The 21,510-nt window shown below is 40.0% G+C and overlaps 1 protein-coding gene across 2 annotated transcripts in view; it reads right to left on the bottom strand.

Annotated features, from left to right (window-relative positions):
- The window catches only part of LOC133268341 (BEN domain-containing protein 5), a 951,280-nt gene that overhangs the window by 158,316 nt on the left and 771,454 nt on the right, over nt 1-21,510 (bottom strand). The window lies entirely within an intron of this gene.

Below are 21,510 nucleotides of genomic sequence, written 5' to 3'. Positions count from 1 at the left end.
AAATAGGAGGGGGAAATGTCCCTTGCCTACTGCAGAGATCTCCTAGACAATCTGTGGCCTCTAATACAAGCAGGGAGAGAAGTCTCTCCTGTCATCTAAAACTGAGCTTAGGACCAGTGGGACCTTGGGTAATTCTTGCTCAGAAATTCTATGAAAGACCACACAAATAATAAAAACCCAGGAAAAGATGCAACTTCCTCTATATTTAAAACAAACAAATAAAAAATCAACTTTACTGCTAAGCTTTAAAGCTTTTTGAGGAAAGAAGAGCTTTCATTGATCCCTAGTCTATTATGAGAATGTCTGTTCAGCCTTAATCTTTTAAACACACCTATGCAAACAATAGAGATTTACTCCCGTAGAGCTACCCTTTGATAGAATTTCTAAGAGTATGATGACCAAACCCCATAAGTTTAATTGGCAAAAAGAAAGAAAAATCCTCTCTTCTCTAACAGCTGAAGCAAATGGTTGCATACAAACAGAAATAAAAACTAAGAGAGGTGAAATACATAGAAAAGTGAAGGGATGAAACCAGAGGGTAAAATTCATTTCTAGAAATGATGAATGAATGTTTTTCTGTGAACCAAAAATTATAAAATTAATGGGACATTCTTTTATAAAAATTCCCTTGGGAAGCTAAGCAGCGAGGAGCTGTCATGCTCCTTGGCCTTAGACAACCCAACAGTCAGGCTGTCTGGGAGTTCAAACACCCAGCTACCAGCTTTGCAACGCTATCAATCAGTGCTGACATGGTCTACAGATGAGACACATTGCTTTCTGTGCTGGAGAAAACCACCTCCTTGTCTTGGTGATCACTTATCTGCTTGTCTAGAGAACATATGGATTTCTTCTCTGGATACTCCAACAGCTGCAGTTCTACAGACAACTCTGAAAGTTGTTTCCATCACACCATAAAGCAAAACATATAACATTTATATATCTCTTTTTTTTTTGCCTTCACATAAATTCAGTCCTACTAAATCCTACCTTCTTTTGAACTCACAAATATTAGTGTAAGATCAGAAGAACTTCCAGAGACATAGGTGAAATTACACTAGCAAAAAAAACAGTGCACAGGCAGAATCACAGGGATGAGTTTTTCATTTAACAAAAAGCAGAAACTGTGGTGATCATCATGAATCTTACTGTATTTTGGCACAGTTGTCAAGTAAACTGTGTGCTCATTCAACAGGATAACTTGCTTAAGAGATCAGAACCTGAAAACACATCTTTTCTATGGTTAATGTGTTTCCACTTGCATTTTGTTTTAAGAATACTTAAAGCTATTAACACTACAGAATCACAGAATGGTTTGGGTTGGAAGGGACCTTGATCATGTAGTTCTAGCTCCCCTGCCACAGAAAACAAGTACGCTGTGCTTCTATTGTGTTCATCTCCAAAGCATGTTGAAGTGGCCAAGCTACAGAGCACCAAAAGCAAATTTTAAATTCAAACATGGATTGACAATACTAAATATAAGACTTTTTAGGTAACTTTATATAAGTCATCCCTACAGGGAACAGAAGTAAGCAATATCTAACCTCTGTAAGATACTAAGGCATTACAATTTGCAGTATTTGAATGTGCCACGAATGTCTGGTTAGCGATGAATCTCATTGTGCATTTCAAGCAACAAGAACAGTTGAAAATAGTTGTATTTGCTTGAGAAGACTTTTTATAAACAGAAGGAAGCAATGCTTGACAAACAAGTTATTCATTTGGGAAGCTCCTCTGAGCTCTGTTTAATAGGAATCCAAATTAATTTCCAAATACCATTTAGCCAGTCTTTGATGTGGTATATCACATCTTTATCAGTGTAACAACAATTAATTAAATTTCTGATGTAGGCATTACTATTGCTTTCCAGTCTGGGAACAGTGTAAAATTTTATACCCCCGCCCTTCCCTCCATTTTAAAGCCTTTTTTCTTTCCTTTTTGCTTAAAGACAAATTTGTATCTTCTACATTCTCTCTTTATTCAAACTTAGGGTCTCTCTAAGGAAACATCAAGTTGTGTTCCTTGGTACTTCAGATTTGATTATTGGCTCTATTACATGTAGAACTGTCTCCCTCAGCTCACGTATATCAGGACATGACCAAAACACATGGTAAGAGTCTCCCGCATGCCTATTTCGGATCCTGCATTTGTTATATTCTCTTGCTCCCAGATGATGTGATCTCCCTTGTGGCTAATACCTCCCAAGCAAGAACTTGTACAGGATAACTTAAAAATTGCTTCTTGCACTGCTTTTTAATTCCCCCTACCAATCTTAAACCAGCCCATTTCTACTACACATAGCTTGCTGCTTCCATTTCTTAACTGTTTACCTACTGCTTCAAGCACTGGGAAGGCAAAGTAGAAATATAGTTATACTCTGGAAAGAGCAGCTCTACAATGGGAAACATCTGCTTGCTAATATAATACAGGCTCCTTCAATATTTGAGACCAGTTCACTTACTGCAAGTGTTGTCATCGGCCCCAGTGCAGTTTCTCATGTGACATGTAAGTGTTCTCTAGATTTATAGTAAATCTGTCCTATACAGATTAGGTTTATTTTGTGCAGTAAATAAACTAATGTGTTCAGTACAAAATTAAGCAGGGGAAAAACCCAATAGTATATCAAAGGACTGTTTGAGGATGATCTTTCGAAGGGGATATGGAGGAGAGCAAAACAGACTCCAAGAGGTACAAAAGGAGACAAAAGCAGCTTCAAAATTAGGGTTGGAGGAAGTAAACATCTCCAGAGTAAAGACACTGGAGAATATCCCATTCTATGGGGTTTAATGGCCATGCCCATGAATGCTCTTATAAGTGTGGCAGGTAATATTGATATAGAGCCAGATAAGAATGACATGCTGGCACAGACTCTCTAACCTTTTTTCTAGGTTAGAAAAAAGTATAATCAGAAGTAGAGAAAAAAATACATATATATATAATTCTATATAGAAACTATATATATAGCATAGAGAGTGAGCTTTCTATAAAAAGCAAAGTAGCAAACTGGTACCATTACCTGACAGTGGTCCTCATTCACACTCTGAAAACCCAGGTTGTGAGTCACAGTCATTGCCACCACAAAAAACGACATGTATGTAATTTAAAATATGTAAGCTGTTAACAACTGTGTGAATTTTGGATTATGCTCATCGGGGTTTGCTAGATTTATAGACCACATACCATGCTTCTGCTTTGTGATTCAGTGTACATTTCAATCAGGTTCTGTGATTATACTCGTCGAATTAGAATTTGTGTTTCACAAATGTTCTCCAGCCTTTTTGTAAAATTTCTATTTTCTGTAAGTAGATAAATTTATTACAGTGTTTATAAATTTACATAAACACAGTGCAAATTCAGTCAAAGCAAATGAGTTTCAAAATTGCAATGGAAAACTGAAACATTTTGCAGTATTCATCCCTCCCTCCTTGGGAGGCAGCCAGATCTCAAGAGGTTACCAGCTCAACTCAGTAAAACCAAAGATGTTCAGACCAGCATTCAGCTTGCTGGGCAGCTCTGTGGATGGAACCTCCTTGCCTTTGGGGTCTTAACTTGCCACTGGTTTTAGGGATTTCTTGTGCAGCTGCTTAATGAATATGTCCTTGTCCCTTTCTAGAGCTAAGAAAGGTTTAGTACCAAGGCCTGTGCTGAGTTTATTTTTAGAGCTGCTTCCTGTTCTTTCAAACTGTGCTTCTTTTTTCTGGAATCTCCAAGTTAATGAAACCTCCAGGAGCTCTGCCTTCCTGTCACTTCAGTTCTTCCTCCCCTGTTCATTTTTCCTGCTATGTGAGTCTAAGTCTCTCACTAACAGACCCATTTCCACAAGGTGAGATATGGAGAATAATGGAGGAAAGGAGTTAAAGAAATCCTTTTTCATGGCATATGATTTATTACAAAGAGAACTCTACACTCTTCCCTTCAGCTTTGTAAGGTTGCATTGGTTCATTGGATCAGTACCAGGTGAATCTCCAGATAATGCCGCACACAAAGCCAGGGAGTTCAAATCCACAAATGGCACTACCAACAGGGTTAGGCTTTGAAATTGAAAAGGTATTGGGTGGAGGGGGTGCACTCATTTTTATCCCCCCTCCTCAGGCTTATTGCCGTAAGAGTGGAGATTGAGGGTAATTGGTCTCTATTGTTATACTTTGTCGAAGCAAGAGTTATAGCAAGAAACTGCTGTGAGACTGCAGCCTGCAATATCATGCGGGAAGGGTAGGTGTGCAGTGCGAGAGAGTGAATACAAGGAGAGCACATGGAAGACTTGCTTCTTTTAATAAATGTATCATTTTAAACCCGTTATATTCACCACATTTTACAAATCAGCTCTACACCTGCCATCAAAGTCAGAGTCTTCATTAGTGTGCATTTCACCCTTGGGGTGCTCGGGGTTTACAATTTGTGCATTTGCCTATTATTCATTAAAGAGGATTCATTCAAGCCCACGTGTTCTAAGGCAATTAGGCAGCAAGACATCCTAACACTCCAGCTACAGAGAATCCCCCCTTCCAACTATCTCTCCCCCTCCCCAGCTCTCTGCATTTTTAATTTAGAGCTCTGGAAACCTTCACAAAGGCTGCTTAACAGAACCACTGCGGTGTGCCCCAGGCTGAGCACAAGTGGCCATACAGAGCAGAAGAGCATTAGCTCCCAGAGACCACATGGTGGAGTAGATGTTTACAGAATGAGCGCTGCGTGGTGTCCTGACATAATTTTAAAGAGTACATGATGGTTAAAGATGTGTTTCTCCATTTTCTGTGTAAACAATGCTAAATAAGAATAAACACAAAGGGATATTTTCTCCTTCTGATGAATACATGCATTTCTCAGAGCTGGTAAGAGGCGTTACAGACACACATACCCAGGAGAACACACTTCCCCACCTGACACGGGCAGACTCCCTTCTCTGATCTTTAGGTTATATCTCAATTCTAGTATTTAACTTTCCCTACACACCCCGGGTCCTCAGGAATGCCAGAAGGATCCCCAGGCATGAAGCAGAATGATGGAAATAAAAACCCAACCTGCACTTAGAAGAACCATGCCCTGGGAGCGTGGCTGGGATCTAAGACTATAAGATCCTATCACTAGCGTAGCTTATCCCTGTGGCTGGTATTGGACTCTTCCCCTATTGCATACTTTCCTGCAGCCCAGCCCAGTTTTGTTTTCCAAGGGACAGGGTTTCCAGGGCATCCCCTGGGAGGCAAGCCACTGTTTAGCAAAGTTTTCCCATAGGAAGGGCATATCTGGCTCTACATGTGGGTCTCTCTGCATGAATGCTCTGCAGGAGCGGGTCTCATCTCTCATGCCCCTGGAAGGTGTTCTGGACACTCCCACTCCCAGCAGCATGCTGAGTCACACTGCCACATCCATCTTTCACACCCAGATGCTTTAACCAAGTTCCTGAGAACACCTACAGCTCTTCCATTTTAAAGCCTGATTCATTGTTTGGCCTTTTCACAACCAAACATATAATTGACCTAATGAGAGGAGCACAACAGACAAGTGGGTTTTTACCAACTTCTGGATCCCCAAAAATTTTCACTGCAGGCACTGACCCTTCAGAAATTTCACATACATAGACCATAGTGCAGCATTATATGAACTTTCCTGATGTAGTCCAAAAGCCAGCTGCAACTCATGGATTGTAAGCTGTAAACCACTGAGAAAGAGAAATTTAACTTCACTTGTGCTTAATTTGCTGGACTCTCACTTCTGTGAGCGCTGTCAACAAGCCAAATTCCTCTAGGCACTCCTGCCCAGTCTGCCTGACACTTCCACAGAGTGCCCTAATCCTGTCTCCTTACAAACCTTTCCCTTTAGACAGGCAGACCTCCTTTAAACTATTTGTATTTGTCATTCTACATTCCTGAAGGTGGAGGTTGGGTGGAGATAAGGGAAACTCATTGCAGTGGTTCACAGAAAACAGCTAATATACTCATAAGCATTACTTTAGACACAGCCTATCTTGAATCATACTCTTGTACGATTCTGTTCCTCCTTAGACTATTCCCCCATATTACAACATATATTTCACACAGTCCTTGGCATATGAAGCTGCCAGTCTTGCTTAACCTACTCACCTTTGGGCAAGAGGAAAGGAGTACCATGTTCCCTGTAGACTGGCATTATATGAACACCCCTAAAAGGTGGTTCCACTCTTACTATCAGTCCTATTACACACAGAAAGCTGCAGTCAAAGCAGATAACCTCAACATCACAAAGTTGCATGCTTAAGAGTTGCACGGATACATACAACCTTCAGTCAGCCCTGTGTCTGTCATTATTATGACACAGCCTTTAACTGCAGGAGCATGGGGTGTTTTTCCAAAGGGCTCTTGCTTTCTTCTGTGCGCAGTATCAACACTGTTCATTAATGAGCAGATTATTCAACATTTTGGCTTTTCCTTATTGTTCAGTATGCAACCCTAGGCTCCTGCTTACAGCATGCTACTCAAAGCCTGCTCTGAGGACAGAGCTATTCAGCTCTGCATGGTTTTTCTAAAGTGCTTAACACTGCAGGAGACAACTGCTTTATAAACACTGATGGACTAATTTTCCCAACAGCACTGGTACCAGAGGGGACCACATTGTCCCCAGTTCATAACAGGGCAATTGGGACAAGAAGTGACTTATATGAAAAAAGACCTACTAGTTTGGGCCACCATATCAAGGACAGGAATTTTGCTTAAAAGAACTTAGATTACATGTTTAGCATCTCACTCTTATTTGTACACTCTTATTTGTACACAAGGCTTTTCCAGATCTGACCCCAAAGTGGCAATGTGAGCAGATAAAATATTAGAAACATCCAAGTTTGTGGAACTGGGACAGAGGTTACTATAAAATGACTATTACCAGATCATGAATGTGTTTTGAGTCTTTTTGAATCAGTTACACCTTAATTCAGCTATTTTCCTTGGGTTTGGATCCCAATACTGCTGCATTCAACTGTGTCTGAGAACCTGCAATAATAAATGGTGGTTAGGGTTAGCACTGTACCTGATACTGCCTTTACTCTCCCAAATAGGACTAAATGTTTACTTCACTACATTACAAGCTACCAGTCCATTTGCATCCAGAACGTCACTTAAGCAACGGCAGTGATGCTGCACGCACATTCTCAAAAGGTCATGGCAAACCTCAGCCCGTAGTCCATCTGCATCATCACAAAGGCCTTTTCCTCTTCAATACCCAGAAGCGAGGGTTTGACTTGATACCAAAACTGTCAGGAAGATGTGTGCTATTCTGACGAGACAGCAAAGCAACACTGGACTGACAAACTGCTGGCTGAATACTAACTAGCAAGGCTTAACTGCCCAGCATCAGAAAGCACGACTGCTGGCTTCCTTCTGTACCTGTGCTTGCTAACAGGTTCTAACACAGTTAGGTGTTTCTCACTCCCATACACAGACAGAATATTGATTGTATTCAAGCATAGTCTTACTATATCTGTAATTCATTCAGCTTGCAAATGACTTTTCAGATACATTAGTATTCACCTATGAATGAATCAGTGTTACTTAACCCATACACACTGTCTACAGCCTACCCCTGCTTCATTAATTAGCATGTACAGTTGTCAGCAAAAGTTAGAGTCAGGTATGTGTCCGTTAGCCAGCCACTCCAATACCCAAAGTCCCTTTACCACTAGGAAGTGAAAAACTTACAGTTGTATGGAAAGTCCTGAACAAAACCCTGGGTCTCATAACATTATGGAAGATAAAAAGGGAAAACAACCTAGTGGTTTGCTTAGGGTGACATGTGACTGTTAAGACCTCTCATGTCACCTGAGGAAAAACTGAAATGCCTTGGTTCTTCTTTTGCAAAAATAACTGTAGTATCAACCCTTCATGGTGTTTTGAGAGGAAACACATGAAGGATTATGAAGTGCTTTGGCGCTACAGTGATGGGGATATATTGGGCTCTACAGATGGAGATTAAGCGATTGATGAAATCACAGAAAGGTTTTCTGACAGATCCTGAATTTTGCCAGGTTCACTTCCAGTAAGATTGCTCTACTTCACACTTAACAAACACTTCTGAAATGCCTGTAAAAGCAATAAAATATCCCAGTTCATTTTATGAGAGAAATTCTGAGGGTTTGGGCTGTTCTATCAATGAATACTTCCCCCTGTTTATTCTATCCTCAACCCCTTGCAAGTAAAGATATTTTACTCTCAAATGTGTCTCTATTCTCACTTTAATTTTTAAGGTCATCTGGCCCACTGGGTACGTTGAACATTGCTGTCTAATTAAAGAGAGAAGATCAACCTTATTCTATTAGATTGTTTTAGTACCTGCCAGCTGACTACTCCACATTAGCAAAGGAACAGCATGGCCAAATCAGTTTAAGAAAACCAGCAACAAAACCCAAACAACAAAACACCAGAAGCCAGACCATTTTATGCTTGGAAAGTTCACCAGAAACTCTGAGCATGATGCAAATATTCTTCACATTATCACTGCTACTATAAAATAACAAACATTTCATAGGAGAAATAATATCAGTATCTTGTTTGTCACATAACATTTCAGAAGATGGCAGGCAAGCTATAAGGCCCTGATCTGTCTTTGATTGCAATCAACAAAAAGCCCAGATGCTTTCAAAGGGAGTTAAATCAGGCTCAGATCTTTTCCAATCACTTGTTAATTTAAGGGGCAGAGTTTTACCATCTGAGCTTCACTGCGTGGTATTGCCTCAGCCCAAATAACACAGAGAAGGAGGAACCGTTTGACAGCATGGTGGTCTCTGTTCCATTACCAGTTTCTACCTCAGATCACTTAGGCTTTATATTTTCCACCAATCCCATCAGTTAAGCACACTATATGCCCTAGAAGGCAAGCTACCTGGCAAAGATATATTTCTCATAATACTCCATGACATCTCCTCTTACTAACTCAAAAGAATATATGAAGGGATTTGGTGCCATCACATGAGATATGGGTCAGTTGTCCGGTACGAATACTTGTCCGATGCAGAAGAATGGGAATGTAAAGCACTCAAACTGTAACTTCTATCAATCACTGCAATGCACCAGCAGAATGTGATTTGATACCAGGCCAAGCTGAAACTACAGATTTTGATTCCAGAGCACTGAAACATCTCTTTGCAATGAATAATGGTACAATGAAAGGCTAGTTTGAGAATCCTGATGAGAATGTAAAATCTGAACAATTTAAACCGTCAGGGATTCTGAGCACTTTTTCTTTTTTTTTGTTATTATCCCTCAAAAATAGGCACTTGGTGGTAAAAATGGTCATAAAAGCAGGTTTTATCTACTAGTTAGTAGAAAAACTTATTATTATACCCTTTTTTTGTGGTGTCTAGAGGAATGCAACACTGACTGAAGACATGTAACAGCTGAAGGAAGGAGCGAGGTTGAAATACCATTGTAAGCTAAATCTTCACATAACAAGACTAAGGAAGAGTTCAAGTGGAAGCTGATCTTAATATCCCTCTTATCCTACTCCGTACATTTAGTTTACTTAATCAAGAAAACAGCTGTTGCCTAAATATTAATGAAGGAAAGATTTCTTGTCATGCCAATTACTTGAATTAAACCTGTGATACAAAACTGATCTTATTTTCTTACATAACAGTTTGAGACATCATTCTATGTAAAATTATGACGTGCCACTTCATTTGGCTTTATACATCTCATCCTTGGATACTTCCCTCTCTTACTGTAGAATGTTGAGAGCTCCATATTTGGCAAAGCAGGAGTACACCCTTCTGTGTAACTGTATCTCTATTTCTGGTGAACCTGCCTTCCAATCAGCCAGAAATTACAAATTAATTACTAAATAATTGTTAATATTAAAGCAGTAAGATACTTGGGTACATTAAATCATGTAAGCAAATTGAAACAAAAAAGCTTAACCGTATAGTGGGTCACTTGCAACCTTGTCCATTGTCACTCAAGAAGCGAATAGGTAGAGCAAAATGCCAATATTACTGCAACCAAGTTTTATGGGGAAAATTATATTTACTCCAGAAGAAATACTTATGCCTGACACTGCATCAGCATCATAAATGGAAGAGTCAGCCTATGTAATCCTCTGTTGAGAGGGTGTTATACCTGTTCTCTTAAGCACATTGCCTGTGAAATGAAAGATACTGCGGCACTGTAGGGAAACTCAGTGCAAGATCACCTCATGGTTAAAAGAGCAAATGCTCCCCCTCTTTTGCATGTTGCAGCACTCAATACCTTTCGCTTTTGCATGCTAGTTGTTGTCAGAATGCCATTTCCTCACCACATCTGCTGGAGCAAGACAAGCGTTGTTTCAGTCTGCCTTCTTAAGAAAAAAAGACTTGAATAACCATACTGATCACACAAAAGTGTGGGTTTGCCTGTCCTTCTCTATCTGTACCCCACACCTAATTTCTAAACATACCACCCAATTTTTGTTCTATTTCACAGAAAAGGAAGAAAACGACAAAGAGGATTACATGTACATATAAAACCCTTGTGCATGTGTGCATAAGGGGGAATGATGAGGCTTAGGGAAGGAGTTGCACCTAAACCTCTTTCATAAATTCAGCAAGGCCTGGTCTCTGCTCTTCATCTGGTTCCCTGTGCACCTCACTTATAGGATGAGAAATGAGGTACAGTGACAGGGCAGTGCCATGAGAAGGGGTCCCCACAGACAATCAGCAATGTTTGGCAGGAGTTTTTGGTGAGTTCTTGGCTTTTTGCTAGAAAGAGATTCCAGCAGAAATGCTTGACACTAGAAATAACTTCCTCCTGTCCTGGGATTCAGACTCCACACAGGAGAACGCTGTGCTTATTTCAACCAAGGCTGGTACTTTAAGAAGGTTAAGCTTTACCATGTCCAGCTGAAACTAAAGAGTTTAGAGATCACAGCACATCCTGTCCTATAGCACTGAAAGGGAAAGACTTGCCATTTGACTTGTCTCCTTTTAGGAAAGGAAAGAAGGCTGATTAGGCCATCCTGTTTGTACCTGTGTCACATTTCAGTAACTTTCGGGTCAGCTAGTGAACTTCAATCAAATTTGACAGTACCTTCAGAGACACCCTTGAGATAAAATCTTATTGCAAAAATGTACAGCGAATGAGAGCATATATGAGTGGGAAGTGGAGGAGCAAACAGATTTCAATTTCAAGCTTTCATGGCTTAGCATAAACAAACATGAAACAATTCATCCTCAGAACATAGAGGTGGGAGGGGGACGTTGACAGTGTCCTCTAGACGCACAGAGAGACTGAGAACTAGGGAGCCTGGAGGGAAAAGAACATTTCAGAAACTATTTAATGCCTTAGGAAACTTAGAAGCAAAGGTTCATTCCCAATTCATTCACTGGGGTTGTAGCAATTCTCTTTATACACTGCTGCCCCTTGTATTGTCAAAAATAAGCCAGCTCTATCAAATGTCGCTGTCCCCTTAACAAATACGACCTTTGAAAATCTCAGTTAAAGCTTGGAATGGGTGAACAGATTTTGGAAAAATAAGAACAGTCCAATGACTTTCGAGAGAGAGTCACAGAAATAGCTTCTAAAGAAGTCACACTGAGCTAAGTCTCTTTATGAGCCTGCAAGGTCTATTTGAATTTTACATTTTCCTCTCCTTTATGTCTTATAAATTCATCCTATGCCCACAGCCAAGCTGACATGGGACTAAAACTAAATGCTCATCTGAGATGGTGTCCCATTTCTACACATTTTACTTGACAGACAGTGCAGTGGTCTTGAAGTGATTATGAAGTAATTAGGGAGATGGCCTGCTTCTCTGTTACAGATGCTTGTAGACACTTCTCCGAGTTGTAAATGGACAGGCACAGAAAGTTCATCTTCCCAGCTGATCTGTCCATTTTTTGCTGTTTCCCACAGTAAGAAACCCAATTATTAACTGAGTAGATTCTTGCTCACTGGTTTAGCACCTCCAGTGCCTCCTGTCTTTAAGTTTGTTTCAAAGCATCACTGACAAAACTGAGTATCACTAGTTCAGACTACACCCTTAAGCCACTAAAACAACTTCTTCTAATGAAGCAAAGCACCAGTCCTGGTTTTGTCAACCCATGCCCCAACAATCTTCCTGATGGAGTTAGGAATCTTTAGCAATACTTCAGTATTTGTCAGGCAAGACAGAAGACTGTTTACCAGTCCTGATACCTGGTTTGCTTAAGCTCAGACTAGGATCTGAATGGCGTGACTTCCACTGTGGACTGATTTAGTTCTTTGGTTTTGGTATTTAGTGCTCCCACCTTCAACTATTTCAGAAGATAATTCTCATTCTTGCCTCCTGACAAAAAAAATGCAAGGCAACTTGTTTGTAAGGCTCATCAAATGGGACTACTGGAGGCCTGTACAGAAAAAAGCAAGTCACTACCATCAACATTTCAAAGCAAGTCACTACCATTACTCTACAGTGGCTTGACCTGAATGCCTGCTAAGAACATTGAGGTATCCCTGTGTGAAACTCACAGGGCACAATTAATGAATGAAACCCCCAACCATGCATGTGCTTGAAAGTGAAGATAGAGGCAAACAAATGTGGGGCTCACAAAATTGAGTGGCTCACTGCAGTGGAGGCACATGGAAGAAATAGTTTGATAGCCAGGAAAAGAGGAGAGGAAAATGATTTTCTCCACTTTAAAGAAAATTTATTGAAGCCCGGAAGACAGGAACAGAAACAAAGAGAAACCAAAACAAAACAGCCCAGAAAAGCTCAGAAAATCCAATCTCTCCCATCAGCCTCTGGAAAATGGATAACCTATGCGTGGTGTGATTGAATTTCTCTGTCTCATCACCCTAGTGGTAGCATCTTGTATGAAACTCTGGTTTATGAATTGAGTTTTCAGAGGGACCTGAGAGAGCAGGAGTTATACCAATCTAATCAGGATGTGACAAACACATGCATCAAAATGTTGCATTGTCAAAATCCAGAAGCCACTTAATTCCAGAAAGATTTTGAAGTTGAGAAAGCAGTTTTGGCAACAGGATTAGAAATGATGGGAAGAACGATGAAAATCCATGTGGAGGAAGATAACACGACTTTTTCCAAAACATACTTTCAAAAAATTAGGCAATGATCCTAAACAGCTTCTAACTTCTTTTACAAATGTATTTTTTGTTCAAATGAAGGACATAGATGTCTTCTCGTATTTATTCCATCTATTGCCTGAGCTTATGATGATACTGGAATGAAAGATATGCAAACCCAGATTAATAGCAGCATGGTAAACCCCATAAAACTCATAGGATAAAACACACTAAAATATTCTGAGCAAAACATCCCAAAGCACATTAAATACAAACCCAACATGCTAATGCCATTGCCACACAGGAAAGTAAGATTCATAAGATTGCTTTGTAATGGCTCTTAAATAAAAGCAATGCACAGAAATAGTCCATGATTATCAATAACGTGAGACCAAATCAGAAACCATGAGCATTTAAGAGAGATGACATCAAATGCTTTCTTCAAAAGACAAAGAACATCACAACATCATAATCACTTTGTATTTCCCTGGTCTCTATTTGCATTTCCTACCTAAATACTGAAGATAGCTTCACAGGAAAATTACAGATTAGCAAAATATTCAAGGTGATGAATGGATTGGTATTATTGTTTAGCTCAATGTAAGGTGATAGAAAAGTCCACAGACAAGAAAGATCTGATATGGGGACAGCCCCTTGCAATTATGAAGCTCACACGCTGAATTTTTAGGTTTTTTTTGCAACGTCACAGTAGATGCCTGAAAACAATTCCAACTAAAGAGTGAGATTTAAAGCTGGGGACCTTGAGCAACAAGTGGAACAAAAATTCCTAAGTAAACTGCTATCTTGTTTGTCACACAAATAGAAAATCCATATCTTAGTGCCAAAGGCAAACCCCCCCCCCCGTGTTCTAACAAACCACACATAGCAAAAAATCTGAAGAAACATTTGTCTGTAGAAGAGGGAGGAAAAAAGGCAAAAAAATAACTTAAATGCATCTAGAAAAGTCCACATTAAGAGGAATTAATCCTGCACTGAATCCCAGACAAGTAGAAAGCATAAATGCATGGCACAGAATCATAGAATGGTTTGGACTGGAAAGGACCTTAAGATCATCTAGTTCCACCCCCTGCCATGGGCAGGGACACTTCACACTAGACCATATCACTCAAGCTTCATCCAGCCTGGCCTCCTTACTATTCTGGCTACTGTAATCATGTCCAGCAGCTTGCTCTGTTTTCCTTACACTCATAGAGATCCATGCTTTAGTTACTGGTTTACTGATGTGTTACGTTCCCTTTAGGTTACAAGAATGCAATACCTTAACAGACAGACTGTTTCATGAAATGGCTAATTGGCTTAATTCTAGGTATCCCACATTAACAGAGTGAAGCTCATGTTAAACTATGAACAATTGCAAATAACCTGGAATTAGGGATGGGAATTTTGCACCCAGACATTACTATTCTACAGAGTTTTCTTGGTTTCCAGAACCAATGACTTTGTACTTCAAGATTTAAATCAAATCCCCTAAAATCCAGACATCTACAATTTGCTTTTCACTGAAATTCTTGGAACAAACATTAATGAACAACATCAATGAAATGTCTTCCAGTGCCTCAGTGAGGCAGGTGCGTAGTATTAGTCTCACTTTGCAAGTAAGATGACCAAGAAACAGAGGGGGACTGAGTGAATCACCCAAGATCATTCTGGACTTGTCTGACAGAGCCACAAACAGAAATCAGGACTCTGCAGAAAGTAAATAAATCACCTTCCTCCCTGGAAGAAGCAGCAAAATATTTGGTTAATTTTAACTGCATGCATCCTTCCAGGCTTCTGGGTTACAGACAGGAAAGGAAACACCACTATTCTGAGCTAGGTATATCCCACAAAAAGTCCAGGCAGACTTTTAGCCATAAGTAATGTGTGCAAAACCCGCATATCCTCACAAGAATTTTACTTGAATGTGTAAGATCCAAGATACTGCCATAAGGATTTGAGATATCTCAGTAAGCCTTATTTATCTGAAGAGAAACTTAGTTCTGAATTTACTCATGTTTTCTCATGGGTTTTCTATGCAGGAATAAACAGCAAATGACATTCAACAAGCGGACACAGGACAGCTAAATATGTCAGGTTTATCTTCAGATATGAAAAAGCAACTTGCCCTAGACTGGGATGGACAACTGTAGCGAAGCTAAAAACAAATTAGTGTTGATACTCTCCCCTTAGTGCAACACGAAAGCTTAACTGGTGTTCATGATAGGGAATGAATAAACCCAAAGAACTGTGCTTGACCAAAGCACTGCAGATACCTCCCCACTCCCAAGAATGCAATATTCAAGCTTAACAGGAAAACTCACAGTATATTATTTGGGCTAAAAAAGGCTGTTTACCTTTTACTTCTCTTGACAGCTTTGACAAGATGACTATCAGATGGAGGTTCAGAGATAGATGTAAAGCAGAAAAAGGCCAATTACCAACTCTTTTTCTCCTTCAGAAATATTTGAAACAGCTTTCCAACAATGCACAAAACACAAGCATATAATTGAAAACTGAAAGGTGGTTTACCTGAGGCAACAAGCACAATAATTGGGACAATTCTCAAACAAAACAAGTCTCTCTCCAAATCTGTATTCATTGCGCTTTTGACCTCCCCTTGCCCCCCTTTGAATTCCATGTGAGGACTTAAATTTGCCAACACTGGTATTCTCCATGCTGGCACAAAACACGCTCTGGAGCCATGTCTGTGCCTACACTGCTCAACAATCTAGGATCATTAACCTGGCTCACAGTTTGCCCAAACTGAAAGAAAAGGTGTTTTAAAACCCCAGAGCAATACTGTAGACAGGAGGCATTTGGCTTTTAGTTATCCCCTGTTGCAAGAAAAGGATATTTTGAGACAAATTCTGACATCACAAAATCTCTTTAGCCCTGTTTGCTTCTTTCTCCACTGTGCCATGCTGCTTGCTCCAATATGTGAGCAGATGACAAGAACTTGTGAAGAGAAACTTTTAAACTTAACAGATCAAAGGGAGTACTACACAGAGTAATATCCAGTTCTGGACAAAATGGAATGTACATATTAAGTAAGACTAGATAATCATGGTCAAAGGTCTGGGGAAGAGGAATGGTGCAAAAGCACTATGACAAATGGCAGCAAATGTGTTAGATTCACAATTCAAAGGGAGATATGCTGTTGGGGAAGATGTATGAAAGCAGATGATCAGTTATCAGGATAAGAAACTAAGGACTGAGGAGACTAAAAGATAAGGGAGTGATAAAAACCAGAGTGAGAATAAAGAAGATAAAAGTGGAAGTGAAGAGGAGCTGAGCACACAACTGGGCATGCAACTGTGACACCTGGTCACAAAAAGCAGAGCATGCCTAGCCAGAAGACAGAGATATCCCAAGTGGCCAGAGATTACTGTGTCACTGTTTAAAGACATATGGAGAATGGAAGCAATCAAAAGTTTGCCTTCTGGATCTATTTCTAGAGCGCCATCCAAACTCAGGCCACAAATGTAGCTGTTTCCACCGCAAAACATACAGGATTCCCATGTTACAAATGCTTAAAGTTGTGCCTGGAAATATCTCAAAATTGAAAGATGGAAGGAGAAAACCACAGGGAAAGTAAAAACCCTAACCTAACAACAACCCAACACCAAAACCCAAGATACTTAACACATTACTGAGACCAGTGTATCAACACCAGCATACGGCACTAGCTTGTCACAAACAAGATACTTAACTAAATAGACTGTTGGTTTTGTCTTCTGTAGCAATCCTCATGTTCTTAGAAAATACTTCAATGGTAATAAGTAATCAGACTGACCAGTCATGTACTGTTATTGAGCCACAGCTAGAATCTGGTTAATCTAGCAGCATCTGGTACTATATACTTCCTTAAAAGAGTAAATAATATAAACAAATATCCAATGGGCCACAGCCAGTGTAAATTGGAACAACTCTGTTGATAACTGTATGCATGGATATCAGTAAAATTGTGGCAGCTGGCAGCAGGTCTTCTGATTCACGTTAAACAGCTTAGGAAAGGCGAGATACATCTCACTCTAATGCCAGCCCCCTCAACTCCTGCAGGTTAACAGGGTCAGAAAAATCTGTCAATATGTCAGGCTAGCCCATCTACTGTAGATGATACAGATCACTTCCTGAGAATGCTCCACTGGTCACAGGGAGCTCTAAGCCACTGGTCTAGAGTAGATAACTAACTTTTAGATGGGCAAAAGCTAAACAAAATTAATCCAACTTGTATTATTCAAAAAGTATTTAAAGTGTAGGTAGTGTTATATCTCCTAAGCAAAGTCCAGAATCTACAGAGCAAGATCTGGCAATATGAAGATAGTAGCTCCCTAATTGGGTACACAGAGTCCTTCAGGCTTTTCAAAATATTGAAACCTCAAGGGAAACTTTGTCCTCAAGCAATTTCAAATCAAGTTTAACGACCCAAAGCGGTGCGCAGGGTTTTGGTTTTTTTTTCTCCACTGAGTTTTCCAAATGGAGCATCCAAACGTTTGAAATTTTCTCATGGCTCATTTGTAGGCATCTCAGTGCATCCCAGTAAGAGTGGATGAGAGGGATAATTGAAAATGGGACACGTGGGCATCAAAACAAGCAAAATGACCCCCTCCTTTCTCTTTTCTTCTGGTTCACACTTCTAAATGAAATCCCAGGCTGTCTTCCAACTGCTACTCAGAGCTGTCACAGAGAAGGAGCACGTAGAGAACACTTAAACAACTGACTGACCTATTTCCATCCTTGTCAGTGTTGTTGCATCTAAACCCTTCATTCTGAATTCGACGCACATACATGCACACGTGCACAGCAATTTTCCTGTATACTCCCAGGAGGAGCTATTTCCAAAGTCTAACCTCAGCTCCTAAATGAGCTCTCTGTTGTCTCCCAAACAGCTGTTAACCCTGTGGCCTAACCGCCCTCCTTAATTAGGTTAACTTTTGAGAGCCTGCACTTTGGGGGAGACAAGGAGAGCTTTGGCTCACTGACTTGTCTTCTCTTGTACCAGTTCTGTTCTCCATTGGATACTGCTCTATATTCAAGGAATTTGTATACAAGGATACTTTCATACCTCTTTAAAAATGCAAACGCACAACGCAGCGTTGCATAGTGAATAAATCTAAAAGCACATTAATAGCTGCAAAGTTCTGGCAACTGAATTCATGTGCAGAGCAAAAGACCACCAAAAAAGCACCCAAGCTGCTACTCCCTTCCCACAACATTGAGATGAATGAGCCTCAAGAATGGCAAAAGGCATCCAAAAACACCCCACCAACCTTTGTTACCCTATAAGACTTCTGTGCTACTCTGTGTCGCTTCCCGGGAAGCAGCAGTCACTGTCTTACTGATCTCGGCTGAACCTCAAAGATATGGGAAAGTCAATCGTATGAAATGAGACTTCCAAAGAAAAACTTTGTGTGAAAGGAACTTCAACAAAAGGTTTTAATGAAATCTCTAATCCAAGGAGCTGCAATACAAAGTGGCAGCGGCATTCTTGGTATCGCAGTGGAAATAATAATGCTTAGGAGGAAACTTTTCTCAGCTGCCGTTCCTCCTAAATGTGTCCTCCTTATGCTTCCCACCCCTCTTTCAATTAAAAGGTTTATAAAATAAGAAATGGAAAAAAATGTTAATGAAGGCAATATGGAACATTAAAAAAAAGATTATTTTTGAATATGGTCACATTATCTTTTATTGGCCCCTGAAAAAGGATAAAGTAAATGTTTTTTCATTATTATTTCTTGTTATAACAGTGTTCTGACACCAGTGGGTATAATTATTGCATCTGCAATTTTGTTTCATTCTCTCGATAACTTTTCTATTTCTACTTAATGTGTTTTTGTCTAGAAGGAAGCCCTGGTCAGCAGGGTGCCAAGCACTGCAAAACACTGTTGGTCTTTTGGAGAATAGAGCCCATTCCTGCAGGAGATTTTTAGAAAGCTATGCAGAAGGGAACCAGAAGACTAGACTAGGGGCCCTGAAGTTGTCATGAAGTTCATAACATTCACATAATCTGAAAGCCAGGGGAGACGCTTCACCTAAGCTGACTTGTCTAAACAACAGGCCATTTCATGACAAGCTTCTACAGACATATCTATAAGGGAGAAAAAAACTTGGTCTTAATCTTCAGGCCTCATGAGATTACAATATGTGACTTGCCTTGGTGGGTTGTTTCCCCAGTTGAAACATTTACTTTCCTATAAAAAACATTTACTTTTCTATTCAAAACATTTGCTTCCTTATTTGAAAGTTTCACTCGCCAAATATTTCTGTCATATCCTCCTCAGCTAATGTTTTCAGCACTTGCCTTGCCCTTCTGACTGAAGGCATGCCTTAAGGTGCTATCAGCTTCCTACATGAAATGGAATTATCTCCTTTATCTTGCACTACAAGATACGTTTTCCAGATGCCAGATCTTTGCCTCTTTCTTCTACTTTCTTTTACACTCCCATTTTAAGCCTCCCAAAGCAGAGTCAGTGCAACACAGCACATTAACTAGGTGAGAGCACAGGATTAGCCCAGTGAGATCGCATTCCATGTGTCCAGTGGGTGGTGGACATCAAGTTCTTGCCTGCCAGTTATAAAGTAGCTAATTCTTAATCTCCTGGTAGCAGGTTCTGCCTCATGACATGTTGCTGGAATCAATGGGAATTAGGCACAGATAACCTTTAAAAATATGCCCCAGAGTAGCTGCAGTGTAGGTACTCAAATTAAAGCAAGTGTCATTGGTTGAAAGGTAATTTAAGTGTCAAAATCAGTGTGAGAATTTGCACCAAGTCCTCTCTCGCAGGACTACACACCTAGGCTCGCAATTCAATTAGGTATTACAGCACTAAAGCCAGACCTCTGCTCCTCATCTCTGAGCAGAGGATTCAGTATTTTAAAGAGACAAAAAAGCAGATGACAGCACTTTCTTCCCCCTCTTCCAGTCTGTATACAAAAGGCCTATTCTCCTTTACAACTCCTATCTCCTATACAAAGTTAGGTCTAGAAATCTACCCTTTACCGGAAAGCCCTGCGCTGGGTTTTTGTGGGTTGTCATTTTTTTTTTGGGGGGGGGGATGGAATGGGAAGGGAGTGTTTTGGATTTAGTTGGTTGTTTTTTTGGGGGGGGTGTGTTTGTGATTTATATAATTTTATTTTGGGGCGTCTGTTTGTTTGTGTTTTTTTTTCTGGTTTTATTTTCGTTTGAGGATTTCTTGGGTTTTTTAGTTGGTTTTTCTTTTCAAGCCATAACCCAGAAGACCAAAAAGTCCCATGGACAAAGGGAAACATTTCAAACTGTGTAGCTGTTCTCGGGAGAAGTTTAACAGTCTCAAGAGGAGAAAAAGAAAGAGAGAGTATGGCAAGGCACAATTCTGTCCTGAAGCTGAACACTCTCCTCCAAATTCCATTCCTCATATGCTCTCTGTCCTGAGATGCCTCATCATGCCACATGTCCCAGCACTGATGCATTTATGCCTGCAGGCAATCTCCTGGGAGATTTTACTTGCTGTTGGTTTAGGCCCACTTTCCTTTTAGACTTGTGATGTTTCTTCTTTACCTATTAAGCCACACGATACCAAACCATAAACCCCTCCATATTGGATAGCTGAAAGAAAAAGACTCTGGCTTCTTACAAAAGAAAACTATTAGAAAATTATACATTTTGAAGCCAGAAAGAGTCTACTGTGATCATTGTTGCTGATCTACAATTCACACCAAAAGATATTTAAGCCCTTGAAGCCATTCCCATTCACAAACAAACAAAATTAACAAAAATAATCAACGAAACAAGCAACCCCTAAGCAGATCTTTTCAGGAAATATTTGGATTTCAGAACAGACCATCAGGGAAAATACACCAGAGTCTTTAACCATCCCCTCAAGGACTTGAATCTTCATTTATTTAAACATAAGTGTGAAGAGATTCTGCTCTTTAATTCCCTCCCTTATTATACTGAAAAGTAACCTTCAGGTTACTCCATGTTAGTATATTCCTTATGTATTCAGATCATGGACTGATAAATCCCCACATATGGTCTCAGATCATGTCATTCCCTCCTTTACCTGCTGCCTGTTAATCTAAAATAATAAGCTTTAAGACTCTCTTGCCACACAGCAATTTTTCTAATTCTCTTCTCATTCTTTTAGCTCTTCAGAACAGGCCAATCCTGTGCTAAACAACTGTTTATGTATCTATGCACCTCACTTGTCTGACTGGCTTTTGAAGCATTGGGTTTTTGAATATTCCAGGTAACAAGTAATAATTTGAGACAGATCCAAGATACAAAGAGCACAAATGAGTGATGCCATGAACTTGAAAAGCCAAGGTTCTTAGAAACAGAATGTTTACTTAGACCTTTTCAGATAGGAATCAGAAATGACTCTGAGATAGAGTCATTGTTCAGAATACTCTGGTTGGCTGGATCAGGAATGCTGCGGTTGTATCCTCCTTCACCTTCAAGATGAAAAAGAACTTTACTGAGTTCTTCTAAGGTAGCAATCATTTGACTTCCATGGGAATTTATGAATCCTCA

The sequence above is a fragment of the Pezoporus flaviventris genome, unplaced genomic scaffold, assembly GCF_033815535.1.
Source record: "Pezoporus flaviventris isolate CSIRO_AGI_PZ_B2104156 unplaced genomic scaffold, CSIRO_AGI_Pfla_v1 ptg000013l, whole genome shotgun sequence".
Taxonomy (NCBI): domain Eukaryota; kingdom Metazoa; phylum Chordata; class Aves; order Psittaciformes; family Psittacidae; genus Pezoporus; species Pezoporus flaviventris.
Note: the sequence above shows the minus strand (reverse complement) of the source record. Positions and strands in the feature narration are given on the sequence as shown.